This window comes from Panthera uncia, chromosome D1, assembly GCF_023721935.1.
Source record: "Panthera uncia isolate 11264 chromosome D1, Puncia_PCG_1.0, whole genome shotgun sequence".
In the NCBI taxonomy this organism is placed as follows: domain Eukaryota; kingdom Metazoa; phylum Chordata; class Mammalia; order Carnivora; family Felidae; genus Panthera; species Panthera uncia.
The window spans coordinates 45246852-45270254 of NC_064808.1; the positions used below are offsets into that span (position 1 = coordinate 45246852).

At 44.3% G+C, this 23403-nt stretch overlaps 1 long non-coding RNA gene across 1 annotated transcript in view; it reads left to right on the top strand.

Moving 5' to 3' along the window:
* The first annotated feature begins 4260 nt into the window (after nt 1-4260).
* The window catches only part of LOC125936081 (uncharacterized), a 39166-nt gene continuing 20023 nt past the window's right edge, over nt 4261-23403 (top strand). The window contains exon 1 of the long non-coding RNA XR_007461923.1: nt 4261-4469. This is a non-coding gene — a long non-coding RNA (uncharacterized LOC125936081). The remainder of the gene's footprint in view (nt 4470-23403) is intronic.

A 23403-nucleotide genomic window follows, 5' to 3' on the forward strand; every position in this document is an offset into this window, starting at 1 on the left:
AAAATGGGAGATAGATGCCTTAGGCTATAGCTATAGTTAACATAATTTTCATAGGCCTAGGTGACGCTTTTCATAGGCAACTTTCCATAGGTGTCCCAGATGGTCTTAGAATTGAACTTGGACCTCTGGGTGGCCAAGAGTCAACTCTTGCAGACAGGATTCTAGATGGACCGAGCCAAGAACACAGCCCTGGAGATGTCAGAATTGTCTGGGGTCTCCACCAGGAATGCTCCTGATCCAGACACACCTAGAATCACCATTTCTTTTACTTCTCTTTCCCTTGTCTGCTCTTCCATCCACCTTCTTTCCAAATCCTTCCCTGTAAACGTTTCATCAGTCTGAGTCCTGGGGTCACCATGGCTACATTGAGGGGAGCATTTGCCACTGAGGCTCTTGCTCTAATTGGAGCTTAGTGGTGGTCACCTTTTGCTGGACATAGCCTCTGGCCTCTGACAGGACCATATGGACTCTCATAGTTTCTGAGACCCGGCACACCCCAGATGCAGCAATGGACTTGTCCTGCTACTGCTGTCACTGACCTTGGGTCTATGGGATACTTGCTAGCTTATCAGCTGACTAAAAAAAATCACTCCAAGCTCCATACTTAGACTTGCATCTAGGAACAAATACCCTTTTAGAGAGGTAAAACTAGCAATCGATAACCAACCAACCAACCAACCAACACCATCCCCACCATTACTAAAAAAGAACATGAAAAGAAAAAAGAAGATTCTAGCACTCAGTTCCTAATGTAATGCCCATACTCATCGTCTTGCACACTCCCACCCCCAAGTGCTGCTTCACATTTCTTTAGGGGCTCTGAGGTCTCAGTCCTATATGTCCAGGCTCCTGCACCGGAGAGGCCTGAATATAGCTCCTAAGTAAAGAACAGAAATTCAAATTGTGGTTCAGCAGATTACTAGCTGTTTGATCTTGGGCTAGGTATTAGCCTCTCTGTGCCTCAGTTTCCCCATATATAGAATGAAGATGATAATATTTCCAACTTCATAGGGTTGCTGTGAGGATTAAATGAGTTAATATATGCAGAGCACTTCAAATAGTGCCAGGAATATGGTAAGTGCTTATGTTAGTGTTTGCTTTTACAAGACCCTGGATGGTCATTGGGTTTCTGGCTGGGCCCAAGCCCCCCCCCCCCCCCCCCCGGCTCCAGAGGGGATTCTGCTTTGTGTTTTGGTTCTCACCTGTGCTTTGAGCAAGGGATCTGCCATTTACAATAAAATGGTATTTATTACAAAGGACTCAAGTGGTGGGTCATTGGTATTTACTCCCTAAGACAAATATAGAATTAAAACATAAAATGTGACTCAGAAGAGTCTCAACAGAGCAACTCAGGTGAAAGACAATGGAAGCCAGTTTATTTCCTGCAACAGCAGCAGAAGTCTTTGAACCTACCCCTGTGTATTCCTGACCATTGATCTTGTCTCTGTCTCCTTGTTTCTGGATGCAAGCTTGTGTCAAGCACATGTTAGGTGCATGGGGCTCCCAGTAGCCCCTGACAGGTTGCAGCATTAAAGCCCACCTTTGACCTTCAGGATAGAAACCTCCCCACTGCTGGCCTGGGTGGGCTTCTCTGTCATATTAGACCTGAAGCCTCCGAAACTATTGTTGATCTACCCAGCGTTCTTAAAGTGTCAAGGATACTCAGGGATTTTCTGGCCAGTTTTTATGGATTTAAGGACAATGAAACATACACTCTGGTGAAATCTTCAACTACCAAAAAGCCACCTCTTGACAGTATTATCAGGAATGTGTTAGCAGGGGGTCTCCAGATGACCTGAAGCCCAAAGTAGTGTATCTCTTCTTTGCCAGCTTAGACTTCTGTTTTTTTGGTGAATTAGTCTTTGCCCTTTCAATGGCTGATGAGAGTAATAATAATGATGTGCATTAAGTACTTATTTAGAGTTTTCATGTCCTATAGCACTTAATCTTCAAAATTAACTTGGAGGCCGGTCCTATTATTATCCCCATTTATAGATTCATAAACTAAAGTTCAGAGGGACAAAGTGGCTTGCCCAAGATCACCTAGTTGGAAACCAGCAGAGCTGGAATTCAAATGGCAGTCTGTTTTTCTAACTCCTAGAGCCTATACTTTTGACTGCAGTGCATGGTGCCTCCATGTGTGGTGAGTGGACAGAAAGAAAGGGCATAGACTTTGGTGTCAGATAGGCCTGGCTCTGCCTTACAAGCTGAGTGAACTTGGATGGAACATTTGGTCTCTTTAACAACATCAGCAGCAGCAATAATGATAGTGTGTGCTTATACGGCAGAGGTGTGCCTTACTATTTTAACTTGTGTAACTGCAACAACCTCATGAGGTTGATACTAGTGTTTTGCCAGGGAGTTAATAACAGGACCTCAATGTGGTCTCATGATGATTAAATGAGATACTATGCATTTGAGTACTGGGCCTGGCAGAGAGCAAGGGCTAAATATTAGGAAGTGTGGGTGACCATAGCTCTGAGAAAGACACACAGTCTGGTTCTTTCCTGCCAGCATCCTCCATTTGTGAGAAGAGAGGATCCCGAGCTGAATGAGAATCTGTGTTCTTTTTGATTTTCACCACTAAACATAACTGCTCTGTTTCATGAAGCTGCCAGTCCTGTTACCTTCGAGCATGGCCCAGGCACTCCATAATGTCTGTTAAATGAATGAGCCAAGGGGACCCGCTCCAGCCACCGGTAGCCCAGAACAGAAAGGCCATTTTCTCCTAAACAGAGAAATCTCATCTCCAAGAAAAGGCATAGGGGCAATTCATGAGGTTCTGGTGCATTTGTGTAGTGTTTGGGGAGCATTCTTCTTTTTATTATGAGAAAAGTGCCCCCCTGCATGGTTCACCACCATCCCACTCCCAATAGGATGACCTATTTTTCTCCACACAATTCCAAGGATTTTGTTCCGGGGGGTAGGAGATGGGATGGGGGCTGGGAGTTGGGGAGAGGGCCCATCACTGTATCAACTGGGAAAGACACTGCCATCCCAGTCAATGGGTGTCTGCTCCTCGGATCACTGCTTGGATAGAGGTGTCCCTGAGTACTCTGGAGGCCTGTCTTCCAAGCATCATGCTGCACCATGTGTGTCCACTGTAGGTCCATTAATGGCCCATTCCACCCACACAGGAAGATCATTATCTATCTATCTATCTATCTACCTATCCATCATCTTTCTATCATCTTTCTGTCTATCTATCTATCTTTACCTAACCTGAATATCTCTTCTTCCAGAGCATAAACTCATTTCCTTTGGCCCTGTGCTCTGAGCGAAGAAGGGCCAGCCAGTCACCAATTTCTATATAATAACCCTTCAGATCTTCAAAGACTATTATTAAATCTCTCCTTGGCTGCCTCCTGTCTAACTAAATAATTCCTGCCCCTTTCACCTTTCTCCATAGGCCCAGTGTTTCCACTCTGTGCAGCATTGTTCAGAGCCCCTCCATCTTCTCCAGCAGGAAATTAGGAAGACCAGGGGTCAGCCAAGTCTTAGGGGCTATGGCTGGCTGAGGGACGAGGCGAAGGGCAGCAGGTGTTGGGGGACACACCATGCTCTATTGCTCCTGGGTCTCGGGGGTACAGCCTCAGCTTCTCTCCTTGCTGCTGTCAGCCTCAGAAAAATGTTTTTTCCACTAGGGGACAGCCTTGGTGCCCATCTTTTCTCCCCTCCCACTCCCTTCCAGCTCTGCCCCTCTGCCTGATGACCGTGGTCACTTGGCACCCCCTCCCACCCCTCCTGGGTTTAGACACACAACAGAAGACAAGTAGAGAGCTGAATGAAGCAACAACTGCAACAAATACCAACGATGGCTAACGTTGTTCACCAGCTGCCATCTAATTGTGTGCTTTATCTCAGTTCCTCAGACAGCCTGGTTGTCCCCATTTCCTGCAAGGAGATTCTGAACTCAGCGATACAGCCTGTAAGGCACTTGTCTGAGACCACACATAGGAGGTGGTACAGCCAGAATTGAAAGCCAGGCAGTGGGGCTCAGACACAGTGCTTTTAACACCGATTATCTCACTCTATTTATTTTGCAGAAAGTGAATCAAAGGTAGGGAAAGAGACCATATGGGATCATTAGGAGCAGGTTACTACTACGGACACCTGGGGCCAGAGAAAGGGACCCTAAGGGAACAGTTTACAGAGGCAAGAGGAGAACCAGAAGGGAGAGCTTCAAGAAAGAGGACAATCAGTGTCAAATGCGTGGAGAGCCAAATATAATTTTTCCATGTCTGTCTTCCCTCTAGGCCCAAGGTAACCTGCCTCTATTGGATCCATTTTCTGACCTCTGGAAAAGGCCCATTTGTGTCCCATGCCCATCACATGAGATGACTCTCCTCTCCATAAGGGCTCTTCCCAAGCTTCTCTAGCCCCAAGACTCCAAACTCCCTGCCAAAGCTACCTCTTGGATCCCACATGGGCTCTGAGAGGCCAGGCCTAGGGGGGAACGTCCTGTGAAGGTATGGGTCCTCCACCTCCCTGTGCATGGACCTCTCCTGCTTTCCAGTTCACAGGTCTGGAGTTCAGCTTTACTTCCAGCACACTTTTGCTTCCCAATTTCACTTCCCCCTTCCTTCCCTCTCTGCCATAACCTAGGTAGCAAAAGGGTCTTTGCTTCTTTTTTGTTTTCCACCTGTTCAAGTGCGGTTGGCTGAAATATGGCTCCCTGGGAGGTATCGTGTCCTAATCCCTGGAACCTATGAATGTTACCTATGTGTCACAAGAGATGTGATTGCATTAAGGACTTTGAGAGGGGAAGATTATCCTGGATTATGTGGGTGGACACTAAACACAGTCACATGTATCTTTATGAGAGATGGGCAGAGAGATATTTGATACCATCTGGTGTCAAAGGCTGAGAAGAGAAGGTGATGTGACAATAAAATAGATTTGAGGATGCTGACCTCGGAGATTGGAGGCATGTGGCTACCGGCAGCCGCCAGAAACTGGAAAAGGCAAGGAACAAATTCTCTCCTAGACTCTACAGTAAGCACAGCCCTGCCAAACTTTTGATTTTGGCCCAGTGATACTGATTTTGAACTTCTAAACCCCAAAACCATAGGAGAATAAATTTCTGGGCTTTAAAGCCAGGCAGTGGGGCTTCAAATGCCTTCTAAACACCACACAAGTTTATGATACTTTGTTACAGCAGCCACAAGAAAATGAAAATATGGATATCACCAATATGCATTTGCAGGTTAAAGACCAGCACCACTTAAAAATGCTTGGGCTCCATATTTGCAGTTCAGTGCCTCAGGGGTGGGTAGGAGTGGGGGTTTATGTCAGAAATCCAAATTCATTATTTTAGGGAGGCAGCGTTTTGCTACCACTCCTTCATACTCTTCCATCCCCTTCCATCCATGCTCAGGGCACTTAAGGCCAGAAGCTTCTCCTATGGGCATGAGAGGAACTTGTTGAGCTTATCAATTTGTGCCTTCTCAGGGGTTTTTGCATTTATTTTATTTTATTTTATTTTATCTTATTTTATTTTACATTTATTTATTATTGAGAGACAGAGAGAGACAGAGTATGAGCATGGGAGGGGCAGAGAGAGAGGAGACACAGAATCTGAAGCCGGCTCCAAGTTCTGAGCTGTCAGCACAGAGCCCGACACAGGGCTTGAACCTGCAAACCGCGAGATCATGACCTGAGCTGAAGTCGGATGCCTAACTGACTGAGCCACCCAGGAGCCCGAGGGGTATTTGCATTTTAAAAATAGGTACCCCCTGTTCATTCCACCCTCAAAGTGCAGTATTTAATCTTGTGCCTTCCCTAGGCTTTGCAGGTCCCTGAGAGCTGACCACTTCATTGACCCCCAAAATGTTTGAAAGGAAATAAAGATAGCCAATAATGACCAGTAGGGTGAGGGAGGGGATGAGGCCCTTTAGATAAGGGTGGCCAATAAAGGCTTTCTGAGGATGTGACTTTCATGCCCAAAATCTGGATTAGTCCAGGCAGATAACAATATTGAGCAAAGGTTTTGAGGTGGGAAAAAAAAATCAGATGTGTTCTAGAATAGAAGGGGTGCCAGGGTGGCTGAAGAGTAGAGCTAAGTTGATCATGCAGAGGTCTGTGGGCAACCCTGAGGAGTTTGGATTTTTCTTTAAGTAAAATGCAAGGCAGGCTAGGGGTACCTGGCTGGCTCACTTGGTTAAGCATCCGGCTCTTGGTTTCAGCTCAGGTCATGATCTCACGGTTCGTGAGTTCAAGCCCCAAGTTGGGCTCCTGCTGGCAGTGCAGAGCCTCCTTGCGATTCTTTCTCCCTCTCTCTCTGCCCCTCCCCTGCTCTCTCTAAATAAGTAAATAAACATTAACAAAATGAAAAGCAGGCTAACTTGTTAGTGCAAAATCCCTTCCTAGTTTCTCACTTTCCTATACTATCTTTTTCCATTGCCATCACACAGATGAAGAAACAGACGTAGAAAAATTAACTTGTTTAAAGTCTTACAACTAATAGAGTTTGGATGAAAACCTTGTTCTAGATGACTCCTGACTCCATGTTCTTAACCCCCACAAACCAGGGTCTCCAACAGACTTCACTGTAACATATAGCTCAGCATGGTTGCAAGTAGAGACAAACCCTCCTGGAGTGTAGTCTCCAGTGTCACAAACTGTAATTATGTCATTTAGAGAACTGGTCACCCAAGATGTGATGAGGAAGTGTGGTTAATTCATCCTGGGGCTAGGCCCATCAGGCCCATGGCTTTGACTTCGAATTGTCTGAAATGCCTTTCTAATCTAATGTAATCCAGAATGTTAATGATCTAGAAACTGCCGGCTGATGAGAGAGAGAGAGAGAGGAGAGACACGGGGGCAGATGGGGCGGTGCTCAGTCATCAGGGACTGTTTTTAGGACTTTTGAGGTCAGGGAGCTATTGACTGACACACACAGGAGGAAGACTGTAGTGAAATCATCAGCCTTACAGCATCTGGTTTTATACCATCATGAATCCTTCAATGCCTTGAAGTGGCCCTGAAGCGAGTGAGGGAGTAGCTGTCTCTCCTCATCAGAAATGGAGACAGAGGGCTGATCCTGTCATAACCCCCCACCAATTTGTGATGGGTCAAATTGTTGGCCATGCATTGCCCTAGAAATTGTTGCCTCTTGCAACTGGAAAGTACTGCAGAGCATCAAAGAGCTATAGTTTTTGAGACACTGTTCTAGCTCATTCTGCTACATCTTTTGGGCCAGCCTCAGTGACAGAGTGGGATCCCTAGTTCTGTATGGTTGGTACCTCCTCTCCCAACTGCCAAGGGCTGCACAAGTGTTGTACCAAACCCCATTGGGCCCTGGATCCTCTGTCACAGGAAAAGATTACAAATGCAAACACAGACTGAGCTTTCACAGGAAGAGTGAAATCTGGCCTGAGGTTTGGTACATAATGATCCTCTAAAAAAAGAAACTCAATTACACCTTGAAATGGAATGATTCCTTTATTCTCTCAAACTGAATACCTTGGACTTGGGAAGCCACTGGCTTTCTGGCTGCCTGGTCTATTTCTACCTCTCTTTTCTTGCCAATGTTGTTTGTGTGACATTCCAGAAATCTTGTCTTGTGTTGAAATCGTAAATAAAATGGACCATTATTGACCACTTGTAACTCAAGATTTCGCATAGATCCACTCCTCAGGCACAATCATGAAAATCTACCATGTACCAAGTAACCCTAGATGATTTCAATTCACTGCTTCCAGCTTGGTTTATCATAAGAATAACAGTATTTAACATAAGAATAACAGTATTGACTCACATGGTAAATTCAAGAAATTATTATTATTTTTTAAAAGAATTGATGATTAAAGTGAAGGCATGTAGTCTGATGCCAAGTAAGTGATGGAGATATGTCAGTAGAACTTGAATTTCATCAGTTTCTTGTCTGTGAAAATGGGAATAATAACAATAATTGCACCTCTGCATAGGGGCACTGTAAGGATGAAGTGGGACAGTCTGTTCAAAAGGCCCAGCAGAGTGTCTGTCAAATATCTGTTCACTGTTGTTATCAACTCTATAGCTGTGGGGACTTTTTGTAGTGTGGTTAATTTGAAAATAGGAAGAAATGAGCAGCCCCTGAGAAAGTGCTCAGCTTTCTACACCATAGCAGTCCTAGGAGTATTAGGTGTTTGTTGGAGATTGGATGGAGAGGCAAAGGGATAATTCAAGAACATTCTGGGCTGCTAGTTACTTTGTAAGACAATGGGAGTCTAGATAGTTCCAAATAAAGCTCTTTGTTGCAAGAAAGAAGGCAGCCAGCTGGTACAGGAGGCCTCTTACAAACAGCTCCAGGCCTGCTGTCCTTGGAATCCTGGGAGCATTTCAAGGGACAAGTCTGATTTCCATCTGCCGGGATAGGGATCCTGGCATTCACGACAACTGGCTTCATTTGTAGACATGGCTGTTCACCTTGGAGAGCAAGATCAGAATAAGGCAAAGCTGAGCAAGGGAGCGGCTGCTTAAAGCTTTACCCCAATACAAGATTGAGCAGATTTGCAAGACCTGGGCTCTGTGAGGTGAGCATCTGACTAAACCTAGTTCATATTTCATGTCAGCTGGGATCTCCTGGTCTCTTAAGCTCTGGGGAATATGGATGTGAATCCCCATTCCATGATTGATTTCTGTAATCCCGTGTGGACTTGTGTCCACACCATGTTTATCAGGTGTGGAACTCATCGCTTTTCTAAACTTACACACACATGAACTCACATATGGAACTATGCATCTCGCAGACCTCACTGATGATTTTGGATACATTAAAAAAAGGTACATAACTTATAGATCCTAGATGTTCCTGTCCCTCAAATATTTCTCAGCTCTTTCCTCAGCTGGGAGCACTGCTTCTCACTCTTTCTTTCTCCTCTTTGCTTCCCCAGTGGCTAGTCCCTCCTTTCCAATTGAACTCCTGGCCAGTCTTGTATATCTGGAAGGGAGTGTCCTTGAACAGGATGCACCCTCCTCAGGAGACAGATATGCTTCTAAATTGACCTCCTCCCTGGGGCGCCTGGGTGGCTCAGTTGGTTAAGTGTGTGCCTTTGGCTCAGGTCATGATCTCATGGTTCGTGGGTTGGAGCCCTGCATCTGGCTCTGTGCTGACAGCTCAGAGCCTGGAGCCTGCTTTGGATTACGTGTCTCCCTCTCTGTCTGCTCCTCCCCAGCTCACACTCTGTCTGTCTCTCTCTGAAAAATAAATAAATATTAAAAAAATAAATAAAAAAAAATAAGTTGCCCCCCCCCCGCCCCAATACATATTCAGAATCAGGAGGATTTCTAAAACTGTTGATTGAAGAAGAGCAAGAGAATAGTTCTGTGTGTAGGAAGACACATCCTCCTAGGCTGAGCAAGACAAAAGAGGTCAGAGCCATCTGTCCACAGCCACAGGCCTCCCTTTCCAGCCTGGAGAATGAACTGGCCAGGCTGGCTCCATCCTCTGGATGGACAGTGGTTTTGGAATAAGCCTCAGGCCCTCCTGGTCTGCACACAGGGCTATGTGTGTCATTAGGCATGTCCTCTCACTGCCTCAGACTAATAAGCATGGGTGGCAGGTGGCAAAGTGCAGTATTATAGGCAGAAGGTTTCAGCCGGAAGCCAGCACTCAATGCTGACCAGATGCAGTTCTCCAGAGCAGGGCTGGCACCACCTTGCAAATCATACCACTGCTATTTGCTTCTCTTCCCTCCTGCAATGTCACAAGAGAAAATTAAACCTATATCGGTTGTTTCTGTGTCTTCCTGAAGAGCGGGGGTCACACAGGTTTCTTTTTCCAGCATTTACTGAAGGCATACTCTGCAAAGTAGTCTACATGGGTCTTTGTGATAATTCTGTGGGGAGAGATCTCACCTTACAGAGGAAGATGCAGGTGCAGGTTCACAAAGCGCTCCAGAGCCTGCTCACTTCACCCCTCATGGTGGATGTCTCATCCTTCCTGGGAGAAGGAAGGACACTGACATTTTTTGGGCACAAGCAGTGTGCTTCCACACAAATGTCACCCTTTCAAATTCTTTCTGCACTGTCAGCACAGAGCCTGATGTGGGGCTTGAATTCACGAACGCTGAGATCACGACCTGAGCTGAAACCAAGAATCAGTCACTTAACTGAGCCACCCAGGCACCCCCTTTTTAAAAATCACTTTTTAAGTTTATTTATTAAAAAAATTTTTCTTAACACTTATTTATTGTTGAGAGACAAGAGACAGAAAGAACACGAGCAGGGGAGGGACAGAGAGAGAGAGGGAGACACAGAATCTGAAGCAGGCTCCAGGCTCTAAGCTGTTAGCACAGAGCCTGACGTGAAGCTCGAACCCATGAACCGCAAGATCATGACCTGAGCCAAAGTCGGACGCTCAACTGACTGAACCACCCAGGTGCTCCATATTTATTTTTAAAGAGAGAGAGTAAATGTCACCCTTTTAAGTTCTCATTGCTCTGCCTTGAGATATTATTAGTCCCACCTTCCTGATGAGGAAACCAAGTCTCAGGAAACCAAGTCAGATGCCACATTATTATTCTGGCTGCAGCTCTTCTCCCACCCACATAGTAGCGAGTGTGGGTTAAGCTGACCTGGACTCGGCCCATCCTCTGTGGATGCCACTGGGAACCTCACCAAGCCCCCAATCCAGCTCTGCTGGCTCCTTGTCTCCAGCCCTCCCTAGCTGCCAGCTTTCATAACCAGCTACCATGAGGCTCAGCCCTGCCAAGGCCCATGGCCAGCGGAAGCCTGGCCCGGCACAGTGGAAATTCCCTCCTCATCAAAGGGTGACTCCTAGAGCTGGCCTGTTGTCCCATGCCCCGTGACCAGGTTGTCTAGAAGAAGTGAGCCGAACAGGAAGTGGTAGCAGCTTCCCTTCTGGACCCCTTCTGCTTGCCTGGCCTTATGCCAGGACACCAATGTGAAATCCAGTTCCTACATTTCTAGGGCTTACTGAGCATGGAGAATGGTCTTGACTGTCAGCCTTTGGTCTGGGGCTTTGATCTGATTCGAAAGAGTTTTGGTCAAGCAAGGTGCCCTGCTGTACAGGTTGGGCTACAAACAGTACCCCCAGCCCACTGCCAGAATGTAATGCTTGAGTACTGTATTAGAGTTTCATAGAGAAATAGACCAATAGGACATGCACACATACATACATATAGTACATATACAGTACATATGCATATATATATACTGTATCTATATACTAGGTTGTATTCTTGAGGATAATACCTTCTCTTAGGGAAATCTCAGTCTCTGGTCAGTCTTCAGCTCATCGAATGAAGTCCACCCACATCATGGAGGGTAGTCTACTTTGCTCAGAGTCAAGTGATTTAAATGTTAATCACATCTGGTGGTATATATATACAATGGAGTATTACTTGGCAATCAAAAAGAATGAAATCATGCCATTTGCAACTACATGGATGGAACTGGAGGGTATTATGCTAAGTGAAATTAGAGAAAGACAAAAATCATATGACTTCACTCATATGAGGACTTTAAGAGACAAAACAGATGAACATAAGGGAAGGGAAACAAAAATCATATAAAAACAGGGAGGGGGACAAAACAGAAGAGACTCATAAATATGGAGAACAAACTGAGGGTTACTGGAGGGGTTGTGGGAGTAGGAGATGGTCTAAATGGTTAACGGGCACTAAGGAATCTACTCCTAAAATCATTGTTGCATTATATGCTAACTAATTTGGATGTAAATTAAAAAAAATTTAAAAAAATGTTAATCACAACTGAAAAATACTTTCACAGCAACATCCAGGCTGGTGTTTGACCAAACAACTGGGCACCATAGCCTAGCCAAGCTGACGCGTAAAGTTACCCTTCACCAGTACCCATCTGTGAGCAATAGTGGCAAGTCCAGAAGCCCAGTCCATACACTTCCACTGCCCTTGGTGATGTATCAGGGGTGGCCTCGCACGGAAGTTCCTTTATTGGCCATACACAAGCGTCACCATACAGAGCAGCAAGAGCTCTCCCCAGCATTATGCTCAGGGGAAGGTACTCAGCAGAACTGATCAGGGCCCTGTGGGTTAAAATTGTTAACATGCTCCCGGCATGAGGAAGTGGATTTTGCTGTAGCAGACCTGTGCAACCAGAAGCAAAATGCCACTGACTGGACACCACAACATTTAGGAATTAAGCAATTGAGTCTCGCCAGCGGAAACCACAAGCAGGTCAGCTACCCTGAAGGCAATGTCCAGAGCGTGGCAGTGGAGGTGGAATCCTCTGCTCTGGCTGTCACCTCAGACAGCAGTTCATGGCATGGGATTTGGCTCTCGGGTCTTCCTGCCTTTCTAGGCCAAACCTCAAAGGGAAAGAGAGAGAGCTACTGAGTCTTGATGTCCCAGATCCTGGTTCTAGCTGTAGCCAGGTGCCCTACCAGAAAGCTTTCTCTTCCTTTTGCATAAAAGAAGCTGACTGCAGCTCTCTGGACAAGAAGTGCTAAAGGTTACATTTCTTAATATAGGTGACCTGGGGAGATGATCATCAGGAACAGTAATACAACTGGCAAGCCCTGCCTTTCTTATAACTCTGAGGCCAGGGTAAGAGCACAAATGAAGGACCACATATCATGTGCTTAAATATTTAAAAGTTATAAATCATGCTAATATACTCTTAAATAAAATATGTTCTTCCTCCAACCTGCACAAATATACCTTCATAGGCACCTAGAAGCCTGGACTGAAATAGGAATTCTCAGCCTCCTCTGAGTTCTGAGAATATGGTATTTCCGGGAAAGCCGACAAGGACCCCCAGCCTCCAGACTGCCTCTCTTTCCCTTCCCATTCCTGGCTCTGACTCACACTGCAAGGGTCACTGCATGCACACAGTGTGTATCCCAACATGCACATCTAAGCTCTGTTTGTAAGCCCTGCAAGCAGTTCAAGCCTGGGACCACACCGTAGGAGTGGTCTGACTTTTGGAGAATGGGTCCAGGGAAGAGGGCTGCTCAAATCTGGGAAGCAGACTCAGGCTGCCTGGGTGAAGAATTTAATTCAGGATACCCAGGTGCTATCCCGAGTGCAGGATGTGGTCAAGCTGAGAGCGGGCTCATCCTCTAGACACTGGACTCTTTGCTTTAGGAAGAGGGTCATGGCCAGTGGAGAGTCACAGCAGGGCTCTCCAAAGTGAGGGGCCAGAGCAGGGACCCTTCTTGCCTAAGAGTGGTCTTATACATTAGAATGGTCCCATAGGTGCTAGACCAGGATAAGCTTCTTGCTCTGGGTACCAACCATCTTGTGATCTGATGTTCAATCTGTTTCCGTGTTATCACCTCCCTTTCATCATTCTTCCCCCCTCTCTCCTCTTCTCTAATCTTGGAGATTTTCCCCAGTGTGTTCTCTATATCACAGCTTTTAATTGTTTATTTTTTATGGTGAGTCCATCTTGCTGATCACTGCTATTTAGGGGAATTCAAAATCTTTTTCTATTTTATTTTGCATTCTGTTGTGACTTTGAAAATTTTATCTAGTTCCTGTGCATCCCAGGTTTTCTCTTAACCCGGCTTCCATTTGTGGGTCTTTTGGTGTACCTTATAGAGACCAGATCTTCTTTCATGGTATCGAAACATCAAGCATGTTTCTAAAGGTTTCTTCTGTCTCTTGTGGTAAATAATTTTTGGAAGACGTAATTTTATTCATTTCTCTGTTGCACTTCATATTGTACGTTTTGGTTGTTTGTTCATTTGTGAAAAGAAATTAAACTAGACTTTCTTTCATTTTTGCCCTACTTCATCTATGGTCCTGGCATCTCCCCTTCCCATAGCCTGAGCTGCTGGTTGATCTGAGGAGCAAGGCCTCCCAACCAGCTCAGGAGCATAGCAGTTTTTCAGGTATCTGCCTTTGGGCAGAGGAGTGCACTCCTGTTCTGGGGCCCCTGTTCTCTGCCTAAGTGTGAGCCTCAGTCCAGTCCCCTTTGTATGTGTGTAACATGTGGAGAGCCCTAAGCTGCTGAGTACTGAGCTTCCAGGGCTCTGTCCCTGTCCCCACTTGCGGTTTTCTGGGATCCTGTACCTTCTACCCCCAATACTCTTGTATTCCTGAAGTTTTCATTTCTGAACAGTTCTAGAAAATAGGGCCAGGGGAGGAGAAGAGAGCAAATAAATTAGCATGAATTTGGCTGCCTCAGAACATAAATATTGAACAATAAGGTTGGTATTTCTCTTGCTTTAGTAGATACTGGCATGCCCAAGCCAAGGGAAGGTGGTGGGACATGAGGGGCATACAAAGGCTTTTGCTGTCTTTCCCCCTGTTCTCTGCCTGGGGTTCAGAGGGCAGTCTATTGAGTCATTATCTGTGTATTTCAATCCACCCTTAACAGGGACATACCAAAAGTTTGCCTTGTAAATTAGCCCTGTAAGTGAGAGAAATTTCCACCTTGATTCTGGCAATCATCTTCTCTTAACCTTAGTTTCTGCCTTATTCAGGGATTATTTACTTGCAGATGACAGAACCATGCAAGCTAATTTAAGGAGAAAGTAGAATTAATTGGAAGGGCACAAGAACTTCTCAAAAACCCAAGGGTGGGAAATGAAGTTAATCCCATGAGGGATCAGGAAGCCAAAATCCTTTGATTTACAGTGTAGGATGTGATTAGCATGCCTCAGCCAAGTGTCAGAGTAAATGCTCCTGCTCCCCAAGCTGGGGAAGCAGGAAGATGGGAAATCCAGTTAACCCTTACAAGGCCCACAAACACCTCCCCCTTTATATATACAATGCTTATATTTTCAACTTGGGAACCCCGTTCATTCTACTGCGATGCAGACTGTGGTGGAAGGATGTTGGCCGCTGAGTGAAAGCTGGCCTCACTGGGTCGGGTCTGAAGCCCAGTGGCTGTGGCAAGGTGCTAGGGCTCCATCTTGACCCACCTATAGCACATTTTGAGAAGTTGTGAGCCTCCTGCCCAGTGAAAGGGCTCCCTAGTAAATTGACCATGTCACCCAGTCTCTCCCACAATGTGTGGAGGCTGTACCTTGGGTGACCCTGTCAATACAGGTTCCAACATCCCCCAGCCTATGTGTTGTTAGTAAAAGGCAGCAAAGCCCTGCTTTCTGCTGTGGGAGATAATTCATGGAGCATAATGATCTTTGAGTTATACCCTCCCTCAGATCTCTACTAGAAATGCTGATGTGGAACTCTTTTCAACTGCTATGGAGTTTTAGTTGGGAAGGCTCCATGTTTTAAGCCTATATGCTAGAGCATTCAATAATTGGCTTTTTCAGTCAGATTCATGATGCCAAAATAGGGCTTATGGCAGTGACTGAAAGGCTGGATGCAAACTGGATGTAGTGCCTGCTGATCCACGGTTTCTGTTCCCTTTCTTCGTAGGGTGCCAGGACTACCCCATAATTTCTACCTGTCTTCATTCTTATGGCCACTTATCTCTGGGGCTCCTGTGCCTATCACTGGTGCTGGATTGTGATTAGGGGCATCTAAGTTGACCCCATAGATAATCCTACCCCTAGGTCTTAGAGGGAATGGGTTGGAGGCAAGGGTTTCTTCCCTTGAAGAAATTCTGTGTCTGTTATGCAAATTTTCTCACTTTCTTCCCAGAACTCTGCACACCATAAACAAGTAAAAGGGTCCCTTGTGTCTTTTCCCCATGGCTGGGGCTGCCTGCCTTGCATCTATATAAATAAGAGAGGTCTTCAATAGCAGACCAGGGTGAACATGAACTCCTTCTTCACCAAAGGAAAGGATTAATGGGGCGTTCCAAGAGAGCCTGAACCAGGAAGTCAGTGTCATCAGTACAAAGGCAGTCCTCTTCCCTTGCCCTCCCCTACCCTCCCCCAGCTACCCTCTGTGGAAATGTTCCATTCCCCCATTTTTGCAGAGCGCCCTTTCTCTATCCCATTTAAACATGATGCAAACATGGCTGCCCTAGGACCAGATATACACACCTCCCCAGTTGAAGTGCACAGAGAGCTCCTTTGTTGCAGTTTTAAAGTCTGGAAAGAAAGAATCACATTGGCCAATTTGGACCAATCAGCACTTGTCAGGGTGTGGAACCACAAGTCCACTGCCCAGTCATTAGAAGCCACTGAAAAGTCTCTCTGGGAGTGGAGACAGCAGTTCAGGGAAATGGGAACATAACCACTATGGTTTCCAACACTTTATTGTGTTTCTTCCTGGTATTTTGAAGAAAGGAGGTAGAGGATTCATCAAGTGCTCTGTGTTACCCTAAGATATGAGTCACTTGTGACAACTTCATGTGGCATCCGGTTACCACCCAGGTCTGTCATCTGACTCCATGGGACAGAGACTACCAAACTGTTGAGGGTGTGGAGGTTTTAGATCTAGAAATACACTGATCAAGCATTACTGTTTTCATGATACAGTGACAAATAATTCCAATATATGATTATCCTTAATTTGTACTCAGCATTTCAAAGGAGACACGTAATAGCAAGAATGAAATGAGGTCTGGACTATGGGGTTGAGAATGCAGAGCATGAGGGTGTAATAGAATTCCACTTTTCCTTTTATTTCTTAATTTATCTAGATCACCATAAAACTAACGAAATATATTTTCTGCCATCCTGAGTACCCCAGGCAGAGTTGTGTCCCTTCCTTCTGCATTCCCACAGCACTTTGTTCGTATCTCAATTTACCGTTTATCACTCTGCATGGTACTTATTTGCTGCTTGGTCTGTTTTCCCAGCTAGACCAGTCTTCTCTAGGGAAGAATCTGTATCATGTTCTCTGTGTACTCCTAGCATGAGTTGGACTTGAACACAGTCAAAGTTCAATAAATATTTGTTGAATAAACCAGACCCAGGATGTGATGAACCCAGGCAAGCCTTGGGTATCTGTGCCACCTCCAAGTTGAAGACTTCCCTGCATTGCTGCTTCTCACTGTGTGGACTCCATCCACAATTTGGGTCCTCTTGTGGCTCCCTTCCTCTTATCATACACTTTCTTTCAGATTAGGGGACTTTCCCAAATCCCAGACCACTTGGCTGGAGTCTTGACCCTCTGCTTAGCCCTTATAGCCCTCTTCCTGGGAGATCAGACCCTGAATTGTGTTCCTCTCAACATTGCTTGGATCCAACCTGAACAGATAGATCTCTGGCATGGTGACATAGCACTGCACATTATATATATAGCTTATATATATATATATATATATATATATATATATATATATATAGCTTATATATATATAGCTTCCTGCTATATGGGGTTCTTCTTTATTTTGCATGTTAGATTAGATAGTGATCCCTATAGACCCCTTTCTGTTGCTTGCTTTACTGTGGAACATATTTGAACTCCATAAGCACTTTGCCTAGTACAGCCCCTTCCTCTGCCTCCACCCAGTTTGACATCACTTACTCTTCCTCATGCTGCTGGCTGATCTCTGCTTTCCTTATTCTATGCCCACTATTAGCTGCATGCTAACACCATGGCACATAAGGGCCATATCTTCCCCGGGTCATTGTGCTCACTGTGAATCCTCCTGGGTCCCTTTTAGAACTTTTTCTTGCATTACTGGTATGGAAAGAGGCATTTTCCTCCCGGGCTAGCTGGAGGACTCAGTGTTTCCTCAGCAGGTTTGTTGCCATGGCCACCATGTCAAACAGACCCTCCTGGAGCTGAGGCTGGGTTATGTGTACCCTCCGTAAAATCAAAGCATATTTGTGTTTGGCTGGCTGACTTAGCAAGGAGCTGAGAGCTTCCTGATTTCCTAGAGCAAGACAGGGGAGACCTAGGACTTGGATGAAGCCCACCTACCAGGAAGGAAGCAGGAACTCTAGGCCGACTCAGCTTCTGTGGTTTAGGAAAGCTTCGGTCTGGCAGGAAATTCCATGAAGACCACAAGGGCGATAGTAATTATATTTGTCTCTAGAGCTACTGTAACAAAATACACAACCTGGTTGGCTTCAAACAATGGAAATGTATTGTCTCATAGTTTTGGAGGCTAGAGGTCCAAAACTGATGTGTTGGCAGGGCCATCCTCCCTCTGAAACCTGAAGGAGACAATCTTTCCTTGCCTCTTTCTAGCTTCTGGTGATTTGCCAGCAATCTTTTGTGTTCCTGTGGCTTGAAGTTACAGCACTTCAATCCCTGCCTCTCTCATCATGTGACTTTGTTTCTTCATGTGTCTCTGTCTCTGTGTCTCTTCTCTTTTTTACTGATAAGGACATCAGTCATATTGGACCTAAGGGATCACCCTACTCCAGTATGACTTCATCTTAACTGATTACATCTGCAGTGACCCTGTTTCAAATAAACTCACATTCTGAGGTACTGGGGTTAGTATTTCACCATATCTTTTGGGGGTATGCAATAACAGTAATGTTGCAAAGGGTATCAGTTGAAGGTTTGGGGGTTTCATTAAGTGGGTGGGACTAATTAATGGAACATTTAAGATGAACATTAATCAGAAACCCTAGTAGATTGTTGGATGGCTTAGGGGGTCAAAGTGAGATTTGAATTCCATTATGATGACACTATGGCCACAGGGACACAGGAATGTCTTGATACTGACCCTTCTTCCTACTAGACACTTAACCAAGGGAGGTATCAAAAACAAAAAACAAAAAACTAGGCAAGCACCTGGACTCCTAAGTACATTACCTAAATATGGCACATCAATTGTCTGGGTCCTCACTAATCATGTTACAAATATCTTTTCCCTTAGAGCTAGTAATGGGAGAGGCAGCTGTCATACTCACTGGGCAAAACTCCAAGCTTGAATGAACTCAGCCAGCCACCTACATGAATTTGAGCAACTGAATATCACTGGAGAAAATCACAGTCAACGGAGAAGCTTCCCTTTAAGCTCACCTTAGTCCACTGCCCACTCAATCTAATTTTATGCATATCTAATAAACTTGATATTCTACCCTTTAGGATGATATTTCCTACCTTCACCTCTCTTCTCAAAACTCCTACTTCATTCCTAACCACTTACTCTGATCTGATTATCCTGAGTCAGTTGTATCTAATTGAGAAATTAGAACCATCAGACAAAAACTCCCGTAGTCTATATCTGTGTTCATCTGCATCTTCCCCTTCTGTCCTCCTGGCACAAAGGAGAAAGGGTGCTGTTTCTGTCATAACTCAGCTCTTCCTGGACCTGGAACCCCTATGGGCTCTGGGTCCCATTCTCTCTCCTGTTCTCAAGGTTTTACTCCCCCAGTTATTTCCTGTCCCTTCTAAATGATCAATCCTCCCCTTTTCTATGAGACTATTCTCTTCAGCTCACAAACATGATTGGCTCTTCTTTATCTCTAAAAGTCCTTCTTTGTTTCCCTCATCCCTTTCCAGCTACTGCCCATCTCTCCACAACCCTTAATATCACAAAATATCACAGCTTAATATCTCAAAATAGTTATTTACATAATTATCATAATTATCTCCATTGTTTCACCTTTGATTACTACTTCAAATTGGGTCTCTTCCCTTACCATTTCAGTAAAAGTTCTCATCTCAAGGTTGCCAATAATCTTCATGTTGTCAAGTCCAATGGACAATTTGTGTCCTCATCTTAGCCCCTCAGTGCAATAGACCCAAATGACAACTGCTTTATTTGATATTACACTGTTGGCCTTCTCTTCACCTCTGATATCTCTACAATTTCTTTTCAGTTTCTATCACAGGCCCTCTTCCTCTACCAATGTTTACATGTTGGTGTTTCATAGCACTGTTCTCTCTCTACACTCTCATCCTAAATGATTTATTTTCATGACCTACATATCATCTACATGCTCATGACATTCGACTTTGTATTTCCATCTCAATCTCTCATTTGAGCTTCAGACATACACATTCAACTGAATACATATTCAGCTTGAGTGTTCTACTTGGATGTGTCATATGCATCTCTGCCTAAATATGCCTGAAACAGAGCTCTTGATTCTCCCCTATGCCCTCAACCAAATCTGTTCCTTTCATAGTCTGCTAATCCATTTCAGTAAATGGCAAGATTATCCACCCATTGGCTCAAGACAAAAATGTAAGTGTTGTCCTTTATTTTTTCATCTTTTAAAAATAAACAAACTCTGTCATTTCCACCTCCTTTTCCATCTCAAGTCTATATACCAGCTTCCCTTATTCCTCACTAGTCAAAGCCTTTAGCATCTTACTCTTGGATTGCTGCAATAACCCCTTTAATGGTCACTCTACCTGTTCTTCAGCTCCCTTCAAGTTGATTTTTACACAGTGATCAGAGGAATTTGTTAAGAACAAATCAGGGGTGCCTGGGTGACTCAGTCAGTAAAGCATCCAACTCTTGATTTCAGCTCAAGTCATCACCTCACAGTTCGTGAGATCAAGCCCTGTATTGGGCTCAGTGCTGACAGTAGAGACTTCTTGGGATTCTCTTTCTCCCTCTCTCTCTCTGCCCCTCCTATGCGTGCACACACACACTCTCTCAATCTCCCTCAGAATAAATTTTAAAAAAAGAACAAATCAAGTCACATTTTTTCTCTTCCTTTAGAAACCCTTCTGCATCTTTCCATTACATTTTAAAATATTGAGCTATAATTTACATACAGTAAAATGTGCAATCTTACATGGTCCATTCACTGAGTTTTCTCATAGCTATTGATGCCACAGTGGCCACCAAAAACAAGTTTGATCTTGTATGAGTAGTTTGCTCTTTTTTGCTTGCCTAGCAGTATCCCATCCTATGGACATACAATTTATTTATCCGTGCTCTTATTAACAGACAGTTGAATTGTTTCAGATCTTAGACCATTATGAATAATGCTGCTGTGAGCATTCAAGTCTTTGTGTAGGTGTTTTCATTTATCTTGGGTAGATACTCAGTAATTGCCAAACTATTTTTCAAAGTGACCATATGGCCGTATTTTAAGTACAAACTCCTTACCTGGCCCCAACTCTCTCCCTGTCTCAACTTGTCTCACTCTACCTTTGGCTGGTTCCATTTCTTTTTCACCTCCATCTATGCTATTTTATTTGGTTGCTGTACCCCTCACTCCTTATCCTTTAGGACTCAGAGAAACCCTTCTGCCCTCTCCCATCTAAAAATACTTCCTCTTATCATTATCCATTGCTAGTTAATTGTTTCATATCACTAATCACTGATTTATGATTATCTTTTAGTTTATTTGCTTATTTCTTTTTCTTTCCTCCACTAGACTGTGTCCTTGAAGGCAAGACTATGCCTGTTTTCTCACCACTGTATACCCAGATCACAGTACAGTGCCTGGTATGCAATGGGTACTCAATAGTGATTTGAAAAATGAATGAATATCTCTTGACTGGACTTTAGATTGCCTTGGAAATCCAGGTCCCTGGATTGGGCAGGGATGTCCCCCAGAACTGTTACTCACATCAAGAAATTAGTGTAAGGGAAAGAATATAAGATTTCTTTCTAGGAAATCTGAAAACATTTTAAATAACTGCCTATTCATTTATCTAATTGCACAGAGCACTTCCCAAAAGCTCTCATTCTAAGTGCTTCAGTAAAACAGAATAATGTGTCAGAGTGTTGAGAGGAGAAAGACCTCCTTGGAACTTGAGGTTTTGGGAGAATCAGGGCTAAGCATGGCTTCACTGTAAGAAGGGATACTAATGCAAAGGACCAGGAAGGGTTCATCATCAGAAACTGGGGCACAAGGCTCAAGCCTGAGACATGCCTTGTTAGGCTAAGTATAGACCCCTCATACCTAAGTCATGGAGTCTATTTTACATTGCTGTAGAAAAAGTGTTCACTTGGTTAAATGGAATTGGCCTCTGTTGCTTGGGCTCCCAAATACATATGACTCCTTTAAAGGCTCATTATTTTTTCACTCACAGACAGCCTCAAAGGTGAGGATGAGATTGAATATAAACAACTGAGGCAGAACCAATGATGCCTCTTGCATAAAAGGCAGCCCAGAAGGTTGGATCAGAGACTACTGCATAAAACCAGCAGTAGAGAAACTGATCAATAAAGAAATATTTCATTTGTTTCAAAGATGGTATGTTTCAAAGACAGATACTCTTTCCAAAAGGAAGTATTTCTTCCAGTTATTCTAAATGAACCAGGGGAGAAACTGGCCTCGCTGGGAACCAAACTATATCAGAGAGGATTCTTAGACTGAAAACAACAGAAATAGATGAAATCTGATGACTTAAATGAGGAAAGGGTGGGGAGTTATTGGCAGGGGAGTGGCCCTAGGATTGAAGGAAAAGGGGACTAATCAGATCCTTGAAAGGCCAGGAACTAGGGGAGGTCCAGGGTACCCAACTGCAGAAACTTATCAATATTTCTTTAGGGGGCTACTGTCCAATGACTTAGACTCAGAATCCTGAGTGGGAGAACTTGACTCACCTTCGTGAGTCTGTATGCCTCCTTCGTGGACTGTATGCCTCCTTTACTTCATGGGTGGGTGGGTTGGATTGGGTTGGAGCCTGAGATTCTTGATCTCACCAGAGCCACAGGGAGTAGAGAAAAAATTGTTTCACAAAGGAATTGATGTAGGGCAGACAAAACAAGTGATTGATTATTCTGGTAGTGGTAGAAGTGTCAGTAACCAGATTAATGAATTCATTCATTATTAACCTTATCAACGCTTATATAATTCAGTCATGTTGCCATGAGCTGCATTATACAGTTGAAATAAAATACACTGCTTAGCCTTAAAGAAGTTACTATGCAATACTACGAGACAATTAAAAAGACACATGAAACTGTTCATGTTATGGCTCCTTTGGTTACAAGAAAACAAAACTCATTCAAAGTTACTCAAGTAAAGAAGAGTGTTTATTGCAAGGATGCAGAGCTCTCACAGAATCAAATGACATGAAATCAAGTGCAGCTAAGCATCAGGGGAGATTGAGAGGAACAGAAGCAGCTGGCTGCTACCTCAATTTCCCTCTCTTGGGCCACAGGGTCTTCTCTCCTCTCTGCTTCTTGTCAGCTCCATTTTCCTTTCTCTGCAGAAGAGCTTCCCCTTTTTACTCATCAACTTGCAAATGGTTGCCGTTACTTTCAATTTACTGTACCTTCCCACCACCAAGTGTCAGCAATCTTGTGTCTTATATTAAGTTCTCAAGATAGAATCTCTTCAGCCCCATTCATCAGCTAATGCAAAGTCACACACAGTCAGATTTCTAGCCAACTAACATATTGGTCACCACTAGTTCCATTTAGCCCTACCTCTGCATGTGTGAATGTGGGGCGGTGAGGGGTTGGATAGAAGGGTATGTATGTGTAAAGCTATGGATGGAGCAGACTTTATGAAATGTTTCTTTTCTAGCAGTACAATTACAATGAGTAGGAAAGGATGGATGACTTATGTTGATAGAGACAGCTTATTGTATCCAGGCTTTGGAAACATTTCATGGAGAGAAGGAAAGAGATAGAATGGAAGCCTGATGACATGGTAAAACAGAGGGAAGGTGTGGTGAGCATCCACTGCTTTTGCCAAATATCCCTTCGGCTTTTGACTTTAAGTAGTATTGC